Consider the following 20,424-nt stretch of genomic DNA (forward strand, 5'->3'; position numbering starts at 1 on the left):
ATTCGTTTCATTTTTAATTTAAGGCGTGATGAGCACATTACGCCGTATCGCAGACGTCTTGGTTGGCTCACAGTGCGATCTAGGAGACTTTACTTTCTCGGTATCGCCGTTTTCAATATCATAAGTAATAAATCCCCAACATACCTAACTGAACTATTCACTCGGCTCCCTCCTCCACTACACCCTCCCCGCCGTCGTACACCTACATTCTTTATCCCGACTCATCGTACTACTACCTTTCGCAACTCGTTCGTAATGTCGGCCAGTTACTTCTGGAATTCTCTTCCAACTGAAATTATAACATCTCCTTCCCTAGCTATTCTTAAACTGCGTCTTCGTGCATACTTGTTCAATTTAGATGCCAATCAGTCGGACGTTGTTTAAATCTGTCATAGCTTGCGTTGACCTACTTATTACTTTTGTCGTTACTATTATAAATAATGGCTAGTCGTATCATCATGCTATTAAAGTTATCATATTTTCGCTATCTCTTTCTCATCACCTTCGATTTCGGTCAATCATATATTCTATTATATTTTATTTTATTTTTATCCTTATATTTCGATGTTCTGATTGTATTGTATTTCTTTTATAACTCATACTCTACCTTAAACATTATTCGAGTTTAAGTTAAATATTATTTTATCCTATCTCTATACGCATTAATACTCTTTGTTATCTTTACTTCTAATTCCAGCTTATCCATATTCTTATTTTAGCAGTATTACTATTATATTGTTTTATTTTTATTTTTATTTCATTTTATTTTCATTCGAATCTATTCCAGTTACTACCAAAACTATTCCTGCTAAGTCTTACTCTTCTCTCGTATTCAAAAACTGTAATTCTGTATTTTAATCTTTGCCTCAAGGTCTAACCAAGGCATAATAAACGAATCAAATCAAATCAAAATTTCTCTGGCCCAAGTCTCGCGTTCAGTAACAAATAAATAACCCTGTATCCGCATTCCGCGTGTATATACGAAACAAGTCGGATCCCTGTACTTGAGGAAACGATCGCAGTTATTTATATATTTTAGATGAATGTGCGAGCATTAGTATAGCTATAGCGTACCTACCTACCTATACATGTACTCCACAATCGAGCAGCTCTTTTTTTCCTTAGGCAATCCGTTAGTTTATTCGGTCGACATTTACTTATTTTTTACTCTTGATAGTAGTATTATTGAAACTGCACGCGGCGGTACCCCGATAACAAAATCATTATCTCACCCAGCTCGGACCTCGCAGGATAAACACATCACCGTCGTATCGATACTCGTATTGTTGAACGAACTTAATGATATTATTTCCGTATTATCGTGCAAACACACGCGTTATCTCAAAGCTTCACAAAATATACACATACCGCACGGTTACGGCGCAACGGTGGTACAGCAGCAGTAGCACACGACTCTGTTTGACAATGCGATAATTATTGATTGGTCAGAAGAAGGAAAGGGTGTGATAAAAATCTACTCTGTGCATCACGAATCATTAACTACGTGACGTATAGTTACACATTTCACACGACAAATGTATAATAAGTTACATATACCAAAGATGAACATCGCCAACTTGGTATATATAATAATAATTGTTGAAGTGTAGCGTTCATGGTGTATTGCGAAGCGCGTACAAAACAGAGAGAGAGAGAGAGAAAATCGGAGATGAGCAGCGCGCTTAGCGGGGTCTCTCCTTTCCAGCATCTATCCACCAGCGAGCATCCTTCCTGAGCTTCGGTAAATACGCAGCGTAAAACACGATAGAAAATTCATGGGTTCCATGCGTCGACCACGTACCAACTGTGCGTATTGACGATTCCCGATCCCCCGACAGATCCTTGTCCAATGCCCGAGATTTCAATCGGCCATCCAGTTGCTCAATGTTACATCGTACGACGTCACAATGCAAAGAAATGTGTCCGGAAAACAAACAGCTAATAAATGTGTGTAGTATGCAGCGACGTCGAGATTAAGACTTGCGAAACGCCCTGGATTCTCGATTGCTGTGTACGTTTCACCTTGTTCTTCACCTCAGTGCCTGCATCGCACACGTCTGCACGCATGCACCCCTAACTGCTCTGGGAGGAAAGATACGAATCTGAAGCATTTAAAGCGATGTGGGTACCGTGGCTGCACGTGTATGGTTCAACTTTTTCATAAGCACTTCGCTTGAAATTATTAATTATTCTCCTTATCGTATCGGTGGGGGGGATATAACAGCTTCGTGTCAGTAATTGTTGAAAAGTTGAATTAGGTCGTCAAGACTATATCGTAAGGTACGCTGCATAAGGGAATACTATACGGTTGGAAGAAATCTACCAAGGAGTAGAGCATTCGTCGCTGTCGCATAAAAGGCGTCTTCACCCCCAACTGCATTTATTTGAATTCGCAGATGTTTTAGGACCTCACTAAACACTTTGAAGCATACATTTTTAAATGATTGTATGATCGTTGAAATTCTCACGCGGGCGTTTTTGGGATCACTGATTACGAATCCGTAATCAGATGTATGAAATTCAAGATGACGGATTCAAGATGGAAGCGAAAAATTTAGAAAATTGTGGAATTTTGCTGAAAATGACACATGGGGGGTTTTTCCGGTCGCTGATTACGAATCCGAACGCAGATTTTCCTAAATTTTTCGCCGCCATTTTGAATTTTGAAAATCTGGAAGGCCTACACCCACGAGACAGTTCAAGTTACAGAAAAATATTAATGGACACTTTTAAAAAGTCTCTAATACACTACAGATTGCGACTAATTTCAATGAAAAATCATTAAACCGAACTGAGCTATAATAATTTAAATAAAAAAACCAATGATTTACATGTTATTTAACTGGAAAAAATTCAACGATCGAGAGGAAGTACTCAAAATTAATATTAAGGGCTCATCTTTGGAGAGAATTTTTTTTTACATGTGAATAACCAAATTTTCATGTGTCAGCTAATAAAAAAATGTTCGTTTCGAATGAAGCACCCTACTAGGGATATATACATTTCGCTTTCTAAAAAATATCTGTCTTTCTTTTTTCGCCGTTCTTCGATTGTGAACATTGAAATGTAAATATGCATAAGATATTAAAAGAATCTCACATCGAGTATAAGCATGTATAAGCAAACCAAGGAATAGAAAGAACCAAAGACAGCGTTTACCCAAATTTTTGATTGTTGAAATTCAATATCAGAATCCAACTTCACACATCAAGTCGGGTGAGGTCAGGTCAGGTTAGGTTAGGTTCGATCAAAAGTCTCGAGTGTCGTTATGAACTTTCCAAGAATTTTGTAATATCCATCAATTATTACTGCAGCCTTCGGTAAGAAGAGCCGAGAGAAGAGGATGAATTAGCGATGCGGTGAACCGTGCTGCATTCTCATATTAAAAATTTACTCTCGCCTCTCTCCTCTCTTTTCGACCGGTGGTCGGAGAATATTAAAAAAATTCCCCCAACAAAAATTTTTGGTTCTTTTGTTAGTAGTTGAAATATTTGTAATCGTTATAAGCATGGCATTTTTATTTACGGCCTCAATGTTAATTTTTATATAAATATCAGCTTCAATTAAGAAAGTAGAATGGCGCAGCGCTGCGGTACACAGCTTCAGAATTTTTATTTCACACGCAGCCACGATTAAAAAGAGCCTACTTAAGCGTATGAATTTATTAATTGAGTATGGATTCGGCGCAGGTGGGCGAGCTGATAGGTAACTATTTGTTCCGAGGGCGTTCATAATGACAACGACTCGCGTCGTGCATATGACGCATCGAAAAGAGTATGCCATGTATGGACGATCAGAAGCCAGCAGCCACACTGCACTGACCGAGAGGCGGTTATGGGTATCGACTTGAAAAAAAAACACGAGAAATTCTGCTTTTAACAGGTTTCCCATCACCGACCCTCTGCACGCCACAACGTTAATTTCGAAACGCTAATTCCTCTCTCGTGTAGATATGATTGAAGAAGAAGAAGAAGAAGAAGAAGAACCAAAAACGAGAAATAAAAACGAAAGCGAAGGACAAGCAGGTACATACATACGACTGTGTTAATCACAAGACGCCCCTATTCTTTGCCACTTTATACCACCGTCACCGCCAGGCCCGCTCTCAAGAATCAATTAAGCGAGATCCGGTTCAGCTCTGCAGAAGCCGCATGATAATGCCCGTTAAACACGGCTGTAATAATATACGGTTTCCGAATGCTTGATTAACACGTTATATTCATTGAACGGAGAAAACCATAACTTATTGGATTTCATTTTGTGGAACGGTTCAATCCCGATGCACCCAATATGGCCAACGATTGGGTTCTTTCTCCATCATCGTCTCGCCATTCAAGATATTTTGTAATTATAATTCTTCAACTGGAGCATCAATTAATGATCTTGCTTATTTACTAGGTTGTTTTTTCCCTCATCCTCGGGTTAATTCCAATCTGGGGGGTAGATATTGATAACCGGGGCTTCGACGTGACTGGAATACGCGTATATGCGTACAGGCAAACGCAGGCTACAGGAAGGTTACAGGAAGGAAGTGTCGCGGTTGTCCTTCCGGGCAGCTGCCACGGGTGACCTGGATATACCTATATATATGTATGTATCATCGAAGGACCGTACCAGGCTATCCCGGTATATTATCCGCCTGCCACCCGCGGTAAAGTAATCTACTCTCTGTACACACCTATACCGGTATGTATATAATATCTTTGAGTTATATAGGACGCCATACAAGTGCCATTACACTCAAGAATCCCAAAGGCTTCGTGTAATACCCTGCAGCCCCCCACCCCACGCAACCCAAGAATTATTCTTCCCTGCAGTCGTTGCTTGTAGAAGCTGATTAACTACGCGCAGGACTTTTATCTTTGTATTATTTTCTCATCCATGCGTCAAAGTATCCACGTGAGGGAATTTGACCTGAAAACTCTATAGCTGTAATAAACACTTATTTTTCATCGAGAATACGTATTACGAACTCCCGGTTGCAATGTTTAAATTTCGAAAAACCCAACACAGCAACATTATAGGCACACGTATAATTCTCCTTTCGTGCATACCTACCTACATACATATTCTAAGCATGTTCATTACATTGTTCGGTGCGAAATATTAAAAAAAACTTCGCAGGTTGGACAACAAAAGCCGAAAAGCAGGTGTTCCGGCATGTATGCCTCGATAAGAGATGTATTCAATACTTTATTTTCATCTCCTTAGTTATAATCACGAAAATGCTGTTTACTAGAAAGAAGGATAAATAAAATGACGATATATTACAAGAATCCATACGTCGAAATCTGCTGCTGCATTTTCGTGCAGCGAAATAAAAATATCACCTGTAAATACATAAGTATATGTGTGTAATCTGCAAAGTGTGGCAAATGTAATATAACGAGCAGGCTTAAACTTGCGAACTATAATCATACGCAAAACTTCCAATTGGTCGGGAATATTTATAATTTTGAATTCAAATACCATAAGGCCGTCGAGCGATGCGATTCGATGCGAAATATCGAGTTGCCCGGGTACCTATAATATGATTCCTAGGTATTTTCACGTTCGGATTGATCGGATGGCGTGCATGATATTATACCTATGTGTCGGGGGCCGCGTTCCCTTTCAAATCACTACATCAGAGGTACGAATTATTTTCTCCGCGACCCTTAGTCCTCCCCAGCTGCACTAGCTCTCTCGGGGCTATCGGGGTGTATGTAATAATCCTTATTCAATTCATCTCTATAGGTATACGGGTTCCGGCCACTGCAGTGACAGATGGGACTCTCGCTTTCGTATACGCGTATGGTACACCTAATCCACCTATACGCGTGCCGTATGTACGATCTATGCATTATAAATATATTTCACAAGTACGCCGTCACCGTTTATAAAAATAAAAAATAGCATACCTTTACCAAAGGAATAGCGTATACCCACCTGGGTATACATACCTAATGTTAGATGGTACATTGTTTCAAATAATGATCGAAAGGTGGGAAAAATTTACACGAAATTGGCGCAGGTTAATGGAAATTTCCTATCAAGTTTCTGCGATTGTGAAATAACTACAATATTTATCCCTTAGCTGCCACACCTCAGCCGGACCACATAGCGGGCACATAGAGCCTGAGGTAACTAGTTACCCCGTGTGGCCGCTAAGGGTTAAGCATGAAATTGTGCGTATATCATATCTATCATGAATATTCGAACGTATGCATACATATAGGTACTCGTACACCTTTAGGCAGGTACGCCTACATTTTACGTACGACATAGGACACGTACCCTGCGCAGCTACAAAGGTTATTTCCGGGGGTAGGGAAGAGACTCTCATCTCTTTCTCCCATTGTGCCCGTCACGCGTCCCGACGCCCTGATCTGCGCGACATGACAAAGAGAACGGTATGGACCAGCCCCATGAAACTTCGGCCCGCCCGAAATGCTTTGGTCTGACCGCTTCGTTCTTATAGCATCGTACCAACGAGGCGGCGTGGTTGATATTACTAATTTTTTTGAAAATTTCAACTCCAGCCCCCCAACCGGACGAGGCATTTGCAGTAATGTCGCGTAGTCACATCCGATATTAACAAGACTGTCGTCAGCTGATTATTACTCGAGAGTCGGGCTGTCCGGTCCTCTCTTTCAGGCCCGTGGCATGGTGTGACGAGTGGATTTCACTGTAGGTACCCTGTTCGACTGTTGGCGATTTCATCTCGTAAGAAACTGAACTTTGGAAAATGATGTCGGTCGGAACATTATACGGAGGCGCGTTAGAGACCCTCGACTCTTCTTCGTTGCCGTCGTCATCGTCGTCCTGGTCTTCGTTGCGCGTCGTAATATCCTGACACGTGCCACGGGAGAGGTTCGTTCCTTCACTAATATCCAACTTACGCGGCCCTGTTGTTCATCGCGTACCTACCTAGGTATACCTATACAACATCTCTCTCTTTCTCTCTCTCACCAACAGCTAACCTTACCTGACCCTTACATCTATACATAAGTATACTTCGTAAACTCAACTAATTTTACACAAGGTATATGATATAACCTATTATGTTTCACGAAGATGCTCGAAGGTTTCTGATATCCGCGTCACGCGCCAAGAGCATCGAATTACCCGCTCACTCGCTCATTCGCTGACTCCTACAATAAATGTTCGAGGTTAACGTGCATAGACCGATGTTAAAAACTTCACTACGTCTAATATACTGGACTCTTGGGGAATGCATATTGTTGATTTCAATTTCTTCCCATCGTCAAACGCAAGAAAATATTATTATATTTACGTATATACATTTATTATTCATAGATGATGTTCATCGTTCAGTTGAATAATAGATTGACTGTAAAATCAATAATAGGCATTCCAGCTTTTGACAAATTGACCCAAGACCTTGAAGTTAGTTAACTATGATTAGTAATTAATTTTGTATCCAACCTTCAATATTCGTAATGCACCTCGCGCAATATTCGTGCCAAAATTATTATACCGATTCACCCTGATTATCCCGTAGCCTAGCGTCTTTGCAAGATTACTGCGAATCACGCGACGGCACAGACTTCTATTAGGATAATTACACAATCGTCGTTGTACGTCAAACGGGTTGAACTAGACCCAAGGGGTAGTTTACTTCAACCGGGGTGGCAGTAAATTGTATTATTTGTGAACCTTTACATTAATAACCCTATAAGTGTAAGGTAGAATATTATATGGGGCATTGCATTAAGTGTGCAAGGTTAAACATTTTGACTATTTTTCGTGTAAGATTTGGCACGTTCTGATGGAAAGCCGGCAATTTCCTTGATTCGGTTCAAGTCCACACGCATTCGCGCAAAATTCGCATCAAGCTGTGTAAATTTTTATAAACTCGAGTTCAAGTAAATGCACGCGCCCGTATGAACTTGGTAACTACTTACCCGAAATATACACAAAAAGTTCCTACGCTGCAATCGATCTGACCGAAACCCGGATGCTCTCAAGATCGGTTCAAACTTTGTTCGTAAAAAGGTGTATCGATGACGCATTATCGTAGAATCATATACCTAAGCTTTAAAATATAGGTATAAATCATTCGCACCGTTGTATATCATTTCATTCAAATATATTGCGTGCATGTTAAATTATATTGTAATATATATTGGACGAATTGAAATATTCACCCGGATTCGATTAAATATGAAATGAAGCGGTGATAAAGAAAAACAACAAATCTTCACGAAAAACATGCGTAGGTTAGCTAAATGTTACGAAACTCACATGCGTTCCGTTCCTCTATGCTGCACATCTACATACGGGGTTGGTAGTAAAAGCTGAACGATGTCAATAGCGAGTGTCGGTGCAGTTAGTTCGACCCGACCGACAGACTGCGACTCATCATGAGGTTAATCTATTGAATTCTAAAAAGAAACGAATTAAAAAAGTTAGTCGACATCATACATATAGCTTGGAAAGAATTGCAACTATAGGGGCGAGACGAAGTAGTTCACTAGATAAGTTGGAATGAGTAAATTTCAGCCGCACTGGCGATCGGTGCATACATCATCTTTTGAAAAAGAAATATACCTCAATCGAAATAGTATACAGTTCGCGCTGGATCCGAGTGAACAATTGTCGGTAGAGTTGCTATCTACTTTTTATTTCTATTCGCTTAATTATCTATTCCTTCAAGGTTTGGGACGGGGCTTACCTCGTACACAAAGCGAACCATTATTACACATGGCGGGATTATCATCTCTCAATTGCGTGTAAATTAACCACGTTACATGTAAGACACCTTATAATTCTTATATTACGTACACCGGCGGCGTAATTAGCGTGACATCTTTCGTTGAAATTATCTCTAATTCACAATTATATCTGGAATTGTATATAGAAAGGAGCCAAGCAAGAGGAAAAGAAAATCCACAAAAAAGTACACCACGCCTATTACATATAACCTACAACGAATGCAGCATTGGCAGCGAGCAAGAGCTGTTAAAATTTCCCACGGCTCGCTGCGGTATTATAAAAGTTACACCGACCACATACACGCTAATACACTACATCTATAACAGCTTACGGGGGAGGGGGGCGAGTTCCCATGGAAAATGATAGTGCCGAGATCTCACCCTTCCTCGCGGCCCTACAGATGCCAATAAAATGAAATGTATGATCAAGTGTGGATGTATTAATTCTATTTACGGGTCTGTCACGGTCAGCGCATATGGCGTGGGACGCAGGGATACACGGTACAAACACTTATTCCCCTGCCGTGCGAGCGAACGGCGCACGCCAACTCGCCCGCGTCAAGTAAACACGCGTCTACAAGTATTTTTCTTTATCTTGAAATTTGGAAAAACGCACCATCGGTAATTCTTCTACGAATCCGCAGACTTTTACTATTGGACGCAACTTCGTGAAAGTAAAAATTTGTAAAAGGAAACTAAAGAGAATATCCATTGACAAAAAAATAATTATAGTGTGCAGAGAATTGTCGAATTACGCGAACTGCGGGTAGATGCGGAATGCGATAGGAGGGTCGGCTGTATCCAAGCCCATGCGGTAATACAGTGCCATGCACGAATTATATTGCCCATGCACTGGTTCATCATACGGCTCACGAGATCCTTGAAAAGACCCACCTGTTGCTCCCATTGCCCTTGGAGCATTTCTACCCCTGCAGGCGTAGCGGCTCTCATACACCCCCGCAACGACAGCAATAGCAGACGACGCGTAATCACCCCGCCCACTTCCCCTCTGCCGAAGGGTGGGTAGATGTATAAACGAGTTGAAGCACAATCAATTCAAAATCATATCCACCCCGTTCGATTATGATGTTTTCTGGCAATTTCTAAGTTTGTGCTTCCTACTAACGATTCTTATCGGGAGTGATCCCATTATGCCATAGTATATGTATACACTTTTTAAATTTTGTCGAGTGAAAACCGAGCTACGTTATACGATAAGCAAGTGAAGGCGTATGCGTAGCGAATGCATATAGGTGGAACAAAAAAATTGAATGCGGACATGCGACGCGGCACATTACCAGGTATATTTTCTCACGATTTATAGGGGATGTATTTTCGCGACGGCGCGGCGACGGCAGCAGGAGGGCTACAAGGATGAAGACAAGAGGAGAGAAGTGCACACGGAGCATTTTTCATTCAGCAGATAGAGGGCGCCGATTAAATCTCTATGTGGGCACGCAGTACGGTATTGTTTCAGTGCACCATTGTGTGGCTTCGGGAGTTTGAGGGTTACTTCGTTATCGTGTATCAACAAAGAACGCACACCAATCACCACGGGAATGTGTCAATAGTAGGATGAAAAAATTTCCATCCGTTACTTGTACTAATTTGTCCCAAAACAATTCAATTATTCGACCCTCGGTCATTCTCTTGCCAATGAAAAACTGCTTTGAACGAAAATTCGCCAAGGTACGTTCAATCGAGAAGCAGAAACATTTTAAAGACACGCAACCCATGCCCGTATACCTACCTATACGCATATTGTAAAAATCTTAAGCAACGGAAAACGAACTCGCAACGACTCGTGTTATTTTGTCCGGCTATATCTATCGCTACTATCTACGGGAGAATTCCTCCATCGGTGCACATTACAATAACATGGAAAATCAATTTTGGTCATTCCGAATAGGCTACGAATAGAAATTTTTTCACCTATAATCTAGAAGCTGTGTTTTTCTAATCTTCCATCGATTGGTGCCATCTGTCTGCCGCAGGTAAAGCCTATCGATGACCAGTACTGGGCGCCACGAATTACTTTGTGTGATTAATTACGTCGAAATTACTAATTACATTGGTAATTTGTAATCAACAAAAAAAAAATACTAATTACATTTTCAATTTGTATTTAGAAAAATTTCAATTACAAATTACGAATGTAATTAGTATCGTTTATTTTTCTAATTACAAATTAAAAATGTAATTTAATTAGCATTTTTTACTCTTATAATTACAAATCAAAATTGAAATTAGTAATTTTCTTTCTTTCAATTACAAATTACAAATTACAAATTACATTGATCGTTTATTTACATCTGTATAGAGTGAATTTCGTATTGGTGTGAACCTAATATATAATCTATAGATGCATGATATAGACAGGCCACGGTGGGGATAATTTGCGTCGCCGATCGGAGGACTCTTAATTACTAGTACAATATCGCGAACACATTGTCTATTCGGTTTTATGCATATAGGTACTAGTGTTGTACGACCTCACCGGCTTAACCGGCTAAGACGGTTAACCTGATTAATTCGTCAGTGGTTTAACCGGTTAATCGGTTAACCATGTTGTTGAATGGGTGACCAGTTAATAGTTAAATGTTTAACCGGTTATTGGTTAAATCGTTTCAATAAGTAATTCGTTCAAAAATTAATTGAATGCAATTTTTCATGCGCTAATTGTAATATTAGGTTGGCTTCATCATTTCAGTAAATATAGAAATTTTTTACTATTCAAATTAACGATCTGGTTAGAAGCCGTTTTTCAATCCCTGGTCATCAATTAGTCATGAATTTATTTGTATTCAGTAAAGCCGGGAGGAATAAACCTGCTAACAGATATGTATTCTTGAATCAATTATTATTAGTATAAGTAAATAATACTTCGTTGTCAATAAATGTAATAAATTCACTTGTCGAGGGTCTGAAACGGATGTAATAAATTGGGTAGACATTTAGGTTATTTTATTGAAAAATGCAGCCGGTAACGAGTGAACTTTTGAAATGTTGATTAATTTCTGACCCCTTCAAATTTATTTTCAAATTATAAAATAGTGATTTTTCTTTCAACGTTTCGTTACTTTAACATTACTAGATTTAACCTCACGAATACGGAGATCGGAGAGCGAAATCACGCTATCATTATATATATATATATATATATATATATATATATATATATATAATGTATCAACTATATAATGTATTCGTGTCCATTTGACTAACAGGGGATTCTTATATATTATATACTATATATGTATAGGTATTAAGTACTCAAGAACAGAAGGTTATACAGACGAAGTAACGTCCCACCACATCTGTCCCTCTCGCTCTTTCTTTTGCGTTTTTTTCTCTCCTATTTTACTTTCTGTTTCTTGTTATACGAATGACACTTATCATCGCCCCGTGCCGTTTCACCCTGGACGTTCTCTTTAATTACAGCAGATGCAACAATGACGCATGGCTTCTATATTTGGATCAGCGCCCATCATGTTATCCAATAATGGAAAATACAAAATGAAAGAAGAAGACAAAGAAGGAGAACTGTAAGATAAAGAAGCCACCGACATCTAATTTTTTCATATTGGCGATTGATACCTGCGCATATCGTACTATATTACATTATAGTATGTCCATATTGAAATCGTAGCCTTCTTTTCAAAGATTCTATGTATAGTTGTTTAGTTTTATTGCTTATTCAATAACTGACTCATTTGTTTCTGTATGTACTTATCCATTTACTTAGTCGTCTCGCACTGTGCAGTTTCACATTTGCCTCGAGGCTGTGGGGTGACCCACAGAAAACGATACACTTTATAAACCTATCAGTGACACATCGCGAATGTAACGGTTCGAAGCCACTACGTTAATTATACTTACATCACCGCAGCAAGCATTAGGATTGGCGTATATAGATATGGTGTCGTTAAACGAGCGATCATCGAACCTTGAGAGTGCAACTACAGGGTGGAAACCATGCGGGAAAACGACAAAAAAAAACAGAATTAACGGAGTTCCACCTGGTGCGGTCATCATGGGGCGAGTGGTCAAACAAAAGTGTAAAAATACTCCCTGTTTATCACATTTACACGGCCGACTAGTCCGTAAGGTCTTGGCTGCCTACAAGTTGTTGCTATAATACAGGAGGACGCGCGCGCACTAGCCTGAAGAGGGATGATCGCAGTCTAACCAACCGTATAAATATCATTTCTCAATTTCGTAGCATGACTAAGGATTTTCCGAGCTTTGACTCTCGGGGCGGGGATGGCAGAGGCGGTTGGAGACATTTCAAGGGGCCACCCTTTTGGAAGTTTGCCTCGATCCCTGTCGAACTTGAGGTACTGAAACGTCCTCGGACATCTCCGCCTGATATCCGCCCTGACCACCGAAGCCTGCGTATTGTAGCCATACCCATACCCATACCCATACCTATACCTCTATGTATACCTGTAATGAACACTGTAATTGTCCAACAACGAGACGGCTCGGATCATCGCGGGCGGCGAGTCAGTCAGTGCCTCACTTGCTGGTACCAATGGTGAATGGGCAAAGCAATTTCACCGCACTTCTGTCGGCGCATGCGAATGGGCGGAACACTCAAAGGCGCTGCGATTATTTTAATAAATTGTTATTTATTTTACTTGAACATAACTGTACGGCTGAAACACTATACCTATTATATCGCCAAAACCTCCGCACATTTATGGTGCATAACATTTTACTTCGTACTCATTGATACTTGCATCCGGATCTTATTGTTAATGTAGGGTTCCAGGACATCCGAAAGTGTTTCGTTGCTTATACTTCTTGAATCACATCAACGACTGCCCAATCACTCATACCGTTAAAAAGTTATGTTATGGTCAAAACTCTCATCAATTCTTCTGATTCGACGTTTTACGGCACAACACCAGCTCGAAGTATCGGAGAAGCAAACTCTTCGATAATTATTATATTGGTATTATGGCGTAAAACGTCGAATCATTATGTTTCATGACTGAATTACCCTGCAATAATATGAAATACTCTCCAAAACAAGTAAATTGATCTCGACATTTTCCGAGTCAAAATTAGCTTCCGAAATGTCAGTTTACACCGTCGCTTCCAATACCTCGCTGTTGTATATGCTATACACCCATCTATGATGAGTTAGGTAGCCTACTTACCTGGGTCATAGTATAGGATATGGGAAAATTTGCATCTATGCGTATGCGTACGCGCATCATTCTGCATTGCACTTGAATGTTGGTATAACCTTCAATTTATACCCAACCTTCGACAAGCCCGCATGACACCTCATTCTACACACATTCTGCTGGGCGTCTCTGCTGCTTGTGGTATAAGATTATGATTCAAATTCATACCGGCGGATTATAAATACAGGCGGCCTATGTGTTGCGTATTGCGAATACACGAGCAGGTGTTCAAAACTTCGTCGGCCAATAATTTTTAAAATATTGTTACAACTGACGCTGAGTTATCGTACACGCGAACCTGAGGTTTCGATCGATCAGGATTGATCGCGAAATAAAAATTTATTTGCCACTAGTGCTGACTTAATTCTTACAACAATTCGTAGCAGGGTGAATATAAACACCGGTGAGTTAGCTTACGGGCAAATCTTGCACTGAACTGTATGAATTTTATTTTAAAATCTTATCGTTAGTATCAGTAAGAATTTGAATTTTCCATAAAATTTTATCAGGTAGGTAAACGTCTTTGTTCCTGCACAAGGGTTGGTTATTGTCAATTTTACACATATCCAAAGCTACTTTTAACACATAATGCCTGACGAAAAATCGTAAAAGTGCCGGAATAATAAAATTTCTATTCTGAAGATTACAAAAAGCAAAAAATCGAAAACCTTGAGAACAGTCACTTAATCAAAACACTCATCACATTTTCTGCAACACCATATATTCGCGTGCTGCAACTCGTTGACAAGTAGTGCGGTTTGGCCGGTTATTATAAACGAAAAAAAATCCGATGGAACAAATCAACAGCTCCCTCGTTCCGTCTCTCCTCCCCCTCATGCCCGGTGTATCATCTTGGTATAAGGTAAACGCACAAGCACCTAGAGCTAAACAATATATACAGCCAATAGAGCTTGCAACGTGACCAAGTGCCAACGGCAGCTCGAATATTCCGCGTCACAAACCCTCATCGAGACAGGGGATAGACGCACGTTTGCTGTAGTTTGCACGCCAGTGGAGAGAGCTTATACCTTTGATTGACCAAACGTCAAATGGTATAATACCGGTGAATGGTGGTCCCCATAACGTCCGGCCAAAACGGTTCAAAGTTGAGTCTCTGCATGTTCGGTAGAATTACCGTCTATCTCGTATCCAAGTGTAAGTGCACTGCGCACCAGATCCGATCCTGCATAACAACAGCAACAACATCTACGACGACGACGACAACAACGACAACGACGACGACTACGACAGCCGAAACAAAACCACAACCATGATATCGGTGGAGGGGGTAGAAGCTTAGCAATTGAAGTATTCCAGGATCGAGGGGGATTCATGTTGTACGGGGTTTAGAGAGGGACGAGACCAATCGCTCCCGTCGTCAGGACTATTCGTCTGCGCGCGCAGCTTGCGGCGACGGTGGGGGATTCAATTGTCATTGGGGTTGAGCTTGCCGCTACACCCTACGGAGACCAGGATTCGCCCGGTGGTGGGGACAGGTAGGCGACGATCGGGTCGTCAGGGAAGACATCGGCTGGCGTTAGGGTTAGTTTGCGGCGAGGCGAGCGAGTGTGCGCTTGCGTCACCTTCGGGCCGATCACCGTCCTTTCTTCTGACTGACTGACTGACTGACATACAGACAAACAGACAGACTGACTGACCGACAGATGATTGGAGGGAAAAAAAAACCGACCAACAGACGGATTCAACTGTCTCACGACGAGGAGCTGTCCTTGGCCAGTAATCAACGTCGGGCTCGATAATAGACTGTCCGACACAACCTACATCCGGGTATTGAAATCTCCTCCGTCGACAACCCTAACTTCCGCCATCGTGAACGACGATGACATCGACGCGAAGGGAGACATTTCAAGAACTCAATGTTAAATTGGAGGAAAAAAACCAAAAGCTGAGGGTCAGGGTTAGGAGGGACTTTGCGGATAGAGAAATGGAGATCGGAAAATCCACGACATCTGTGTTTGGTCGTATAAAGTATAATACAGATATACCATACCTATATACTTTATGCACGGTTTCCATCACGATTTAAAAACTGTCATCACAATTGAAAGATAGCGTTATGAGAGTCGATATTGATCTAACAAAAGATGATTAAAAATATCCCACACCAACGATGTGATCCGTTAGCAAGACTGAAGAAGATACTAAATCACCAAGCTTATATGACGTCGGTAATGTTTCATCGAATTGACAGCGGTGAATGCGTCAAGTTGCCCGAAGAGTTCTACGTAGAAGCGGAAGAAGACCAGAAGAGTCACATAAATTACACGAGACGACATACTTCAAATAACAATTTTTGACGCCGAATTGAAATTCTATAAACCGTTAAGCATCCGGTTGTTATTTTACGAGAGCACAGCCGGACCCGACCGCCCGTTACTACTTGGCAGGCTGCAGACGGGCTATCAGCGACGACTGTCGCGGATGGAACTACTGGGAATGCATGGCAGACACCCTGGCAATACTGCTACTGCTTCGGACATATTATGTCTATGGAACAGCTGACGGCCAACTTCTCTTTCACTGACATACACACACTCGCCAGCCTCACAATTGCAGCTCGACACACATTTCTGTACACATGCAATACATTGCCTTGCATGTATAGGTAAGCCTTGTAGTATAGTCATTATCATCATCATCATTATCATATTATTACTTGTATTAACAGTACTGTTATTACTATTAGAAGCAGTTTTTTCTTTTCTTTTTTCTTTATGGCTATGCCCCCGTGAAGGATGTGCCATTAGAAGCAGTTCAAATGACCATTTTTTTTAGTTTCTTTTAGATTATAGTTACAAAGCAAATACTAAAGTGAGATTAATGTTAAGTTACCGATCAAGACATCGCAAATATTCAATAATTTGTATCTAGTCATGCATTAATGCAAAACTTCAAATATCATTTCATTAGGTCATCTATACACGTGTACCTAACCGACAATCGTTTAGACCTACTTGATTTTTTTACCAAACGAAATTGATTGCTCTTTCCACGTACTCCCATATTATGCCATGCTGGCTCAAAAATAATTATACAGATATGCATAAGCTTTTCACTTTATTCTAGTGAGAAACACGGAACTAAAATCTAAGTCAGTATTGAACATATATAGTCTACGTAGAGAGTACTAATTTAGAAATGTACCGTTGTACCTACGTGGTCAAACATAGCGTGGAACGCATCGTGAAAAAATATGGGAAATTCAAAAATGCAGTTGTTAGCCCAGCCTCTTATAGAAAAATGTAAACTTTATTATTCTCAATGATGTGAGCATTTCCCTGTCGGAGAAAATTTACAATTATAAATCGAGTTCCACCTCTCCGAATCATATATCAACCATATATTATGATTGTTTATTATAATGCGAACACTTTACGAGCATTGATATACGACGAACTATAGGTGTATAAATTGATTATAGTCAAAGCGTCAAATGAACGTATATCTCTCTAAAAGATTCATATCTAATTAAGTATTAATCATTCATTTTTCACTTGAATTTTTTTTTTTTTTGTGTATTCACTACCCAGTTGAATTTGAACACACGGATATAGGGCAGGCCACAATTAAATGCAATTCGAATGTCAGATTATATTATGTAGGCAATAATAAAGATGTTCGTCGACGTAGGTAATTTTGTAGAAAAAAATTATTCAATGAACGACGTTTCAGGCTAGAAAACAATTTAACAAAACTGATTCAGTCACAATCCTTTGTCAAAAAAATCTTTTCCGTTAACTTAGATTCTAACTTGTATTCTTACAAGTGTTAAATTCATGATATTTTGTGATATTTTCTTAGTTTTAGTTCTCGAACAAAATTTAATCTCAAAATGAGGCATGATTGTGAATGTAACCTGTTATATACATTGACAATTCAATTATTCTCAGTAACTATTGTAAAACATGCAAATTGCATAATCGTAATTTTGTTAAATTGTTTTCTAGCCCGAAGATGGTAAGCTGCAGCCTTACCAAAACGTCGTTCATTGAATGATTTTTTTCTACAAAATTACCTACGTCGACGAACTTCTTTATTATCACCTAAAACAAGATGGTCACGAATTCAACATGTTAGATTATATTATAGGCATAATTTTGACCATGAGTACAAAATGAATTTTTACAAAGATTCCTAACGTTAGTTATACTTTGCAAACATAGACGTCTAGCTATGTAGATATATGAGTCTTTTAAATTATGAGTATGAATTATTTCACTCATCGCGAGTTATTTCAAGCACGTATACGTATATACAACCGATTCACCTGAATAAAAACCTATAAACCATATTTTAGTCGCAGCTAGATAAAGGAGGGAAGCAAATTTGCCTTAGCCCGCGAATGAACCAATGCCATAAAGAGATAATCTAAGAAAATTCATACGACAATTGCTGGGAAATCTCAGATCAAGTTCACCTGACAAAAATTTGGAGAATCCAGGATTACCTTGCGTAAGACGACGTAATCGCAGATTCTTATGCTACTAGATTAGAAAAAAACACTTACTCTCCCCGCAACGTACATCCCCTGACTTTTTTAAAAATCATTTAATCTAGGAATTTAATTTTTGACTATTGGTATAAGCCTAGGTAAGACAATCGTTCAGTTCGGGAAACGTGCCAGTATAGGTATAAGCGTGAGTATATTTTTCCTCCTCGTTTTACACAATACTTTCACCAGAACATGACGTGGAAAACATTGCGAAAAATGAATGAAATAATTTTACGAAAATAATAAACTCCGTACAATCTAAATTGAAGCGAAATGCGTGAATAGTTTTGGAATATGAGGTTGTGTCAGATAAGCATTGAGAACGAAATCATATTGTGTAATATATAACTCAATTCTGTAAGTACATGCTATTCCCCTCTTTTCACTTGCTCGCATTATAACGGAGTTTATATTCTAAGAAGTACAAAATGCCCGAATGGCAGCTAGTAGATTTAAAAAAAAGTATATAATAATTTCCCGCTTGTAAATTTAGCTTATTACCATATTTCATCCATCGAAATATTGAGATCAGACTAACCGTCTTTTTCTCGTGTATTCATAACAATTCATTGAGAAATCGTATTCTATTTCACGATAAAAAAAAAAAAATGAATTAAGTATATATGTGTAGAACAACTTTTTCACAAGGCTGTGTTCAATTAATTAATTTAATTTAAACGAAAGTGTCTCACCACAGGCGATAACCAGTGGAAAAAAAATTTTCGCTGTTCCTAATTACAAAAAGTAACAACCTAGCATGCAACTAAACTTTCCCCATAAATTGGGGTTGGTAGTAATTCATAAATACATATAGATGAGTATAGACGAGTTCTACGACAATGATGAGAAAAAGTAATTTTCTACACGGTCATTGATTCCTCATCGTTCACATCTGGAAGCCGTGAATGCAATTGGCATCGGATACTTCCACCGGTAACCTATATACCTACCCAAGGCATGCGCGAGGGATTCTCTCTTACAATCAAAGATCACGCGGCACAGGAGTGTTTGAATAATGAGTTAGATACACACTGTCATATGTCAGGGAGACGGGCGTACGTAAGCCACAAAGTTTCTATGCAATCATCAAGTGTTGCATGTCACTCACCTGTGAACGGCAAAGAATGAATGACCCTGCATACTCCACGCGTATACGTCTGTATATAATATTACTACCGACACAGTCTGCGGTAGCTAATTATAAGATATGAGTTATAAAACAACATGAAAAATGTACTGTATATATATAGAGAGAGCCGGAGGAGCTCCGGAGAAAGTAATATATGAAAGTATATTAAGAGTGAAGTCTAGTCACAAATATTGCTCGTGGACAATAACCTGAAAAGTTTTGCAAGTCACGTGCCGTCAAAACCAAAAGCACATACTTATATACAATAATCGCAGCTTGTACAAAATTCGATAAATCAATATTGTATCCCCGACTGTCTAGAATTAACTGATATAACAACCATTCGCATATTAACATTGAATCATTGATAAGCTCGACACTGATTTCCGCACAGCCAAGTAAGGTATTTGATCTCAGTCCATGAGCTCATCTAGTCTGTAAGATTTGAGAAATCATTTACATAAGTATAACACAAAAGTAAGATCGTACTCTACCTATACAATACAACTTTTGTATTGTAACCGATTAATTGTAAGATAAGTAAAACTACATATGTATATATATATCATATAGGCATTGTCAGCTTACAATATTTTTCTAGTCGGTTAGATATGTATATTGTAGTGGGCTTAAACTGGAAACAAGCCACCTCGGCAGCTACAGATAGGCGGTCGGAGTTATGATTTGCCATTGCACCAACGAAATTGTAACGCCCGGTTGCCTATCTGTGGCCGATATACATTTATATATGCATACAAGTATGCATGTATGTATGTATGTATGTATGTATTTATGTATAAGTATATTATATATGACGGTGACGGAATCCCAATTAATTTTTTTTCCTTATGTAAGTGTCACGGGAGGATT

The 20,424-nt window shown here is 39.4% G+C and overlaps 1 long non-coding RNA gene across 1 annotated transcript; it reads left to right on the forward strand.

Annotated features, from left to right (window-relative positions):
- The first annotated feature begins 1,909 nt into the window (after positions 1–1,909).
- LOC124408016 lies at positions 1,910–19,376 on the forward strand. The gene is made up of 3 exons (XR_006929386.1): positions 1,910–1,921; positions 11,097–11,102; positions 19,250–19,376. It is a non-coding gene; the product is annotated as an uncharacterized LOC124408016 (long non-coding RNA).
- Positions 19,377–20,424: the final 1,048 nt, after the last annotated feature.

This window comes from Diprion similis, chromosome 7 (genome assembly GCF_021155765.1).
Source record: "Diprion similis isolate iyDipSimi1 chromosome 7, iyDipSimi1.1, whole genome shotgun sequence".
Classification (NCBI taxonomy): Eukaryota; Metazoa; Arthropoda; class Insecta; order Hymenoptera; family Diprionidae; genus Diprion; species Diprion similis.